This window comes from Octopus bimaculoides, unplaced genomic scaffold, assembly GCF_001194135.2.
Source record: "Octopus bimaculoides isolate UCB-OBI-ISO-001 unplaced genomic scaffold, ASM119413v2 Scaffold_114754, whole genome shotgun sequence".
Taxonomy (NCBI): Eukaryota; Metazoa; Mollusca; class Cephalopoda; order Octopoda; family Octopodidae; genus Octopus; species Octopus bimaculoides.
The window spans coordinates 13,874-14,901 of record NW_026363081.1 but is presented as its reverse complement, the minus strand read 5'-3'; the positions used below and the strand labels follow the sequence as shown (position 1 = coordinate 14,901).

General features: G+C 39.0%; 1 protein-coding gene across 1 annotated transcript in view; it reads left to right on the top strand.

The window, feature by feature from the left end:
• Positions 1-1,028, top strand: part of LOC106880085 (uncharacterized) — a 12,243-nt gene that overhangs the window by 1,083 nt on the left and 10,132 nt on the right. The gene's annotated exons all lie outside the window — the stretch shown is intronic.

Below are 1,028 nucleotides of genomic sequence, written 5' to 3'. Positions count from 1 at the left end.
TACTACTACTACTACTACTACTACTACTACTACTACTATCATTATTATCACTATAGATGTAGTGCTGTATACAATATCGTGTGGGTGTTGATTGAAGATATTGTGTCTACAGGGGCTTGTACTTTTTGTCAAGTCACAACAAGGACCTCAGACAGACAGTGATTTACGCAATATGCGTGCAGTTCCAAGTAATGTCAATATTTGCAATACATCTAGGGTGTAGGGTATTTCTAAGGTTTTCAGATGCTTTTTCAGATTGGGTGGTATTGAACCCAATACTCCGATGACCATAAGGATAACCTTTAAGTTCGACTCACGTAGCTGCCACACCTTAGCGATCTCAATTCTCAGGTATCCATATTTATCAACCTTTTCTCTTCCTTTCATGATGATGTGTTGATCTCCTGACACTCTTGTTTGCCCCTCTTGTTAGGCACTCTTGTTTGTCCCTCCTAAACGTTACTATATCCGTCCTTCGGTGCTCTAACACTTTGTCTGAAAATCAAAGTCCCAGAGAATTTTTGCCTTCCCCTTTCGTCCATCACATTTTCCAGTGTATTTTGGTACCAATCACCCGTAACCTCATACCATACTTACGGCATAGTAGCCAGTGGAGGTTTTGGGCTACTTTGTCGTGTCTCTGAAGAGGTCCGATGCACATGTGTGGTATATATTCCTTTTCACTGAGTTGGTATTCAATGCCTGGTCTTGGGCTGCGATGATTAGGCTTTCAGTATTCTTTTTTAGGTCATCCTTGTTGGGCCACCTCCATGATGCTTCTTGGTCTTTTAATTTGTTGGTTTTACGGTGGAACTGACCATGTAATTCCATACGGAGTAGGGTTTCTTCACTCTCGTTGGCTGTTCTTGATCTGAATTCATGAGCACTCTTCTCAAGTCCATTTGTGTTAAATCCTTCTTCACTAGCAGCATACTGTAGCAGGTCTTCTTTGCTGTTTACAAAATGATGTTGTGATTATTATTATTATTATTATTATTATTATTATTATTATTATTATTATTATTATT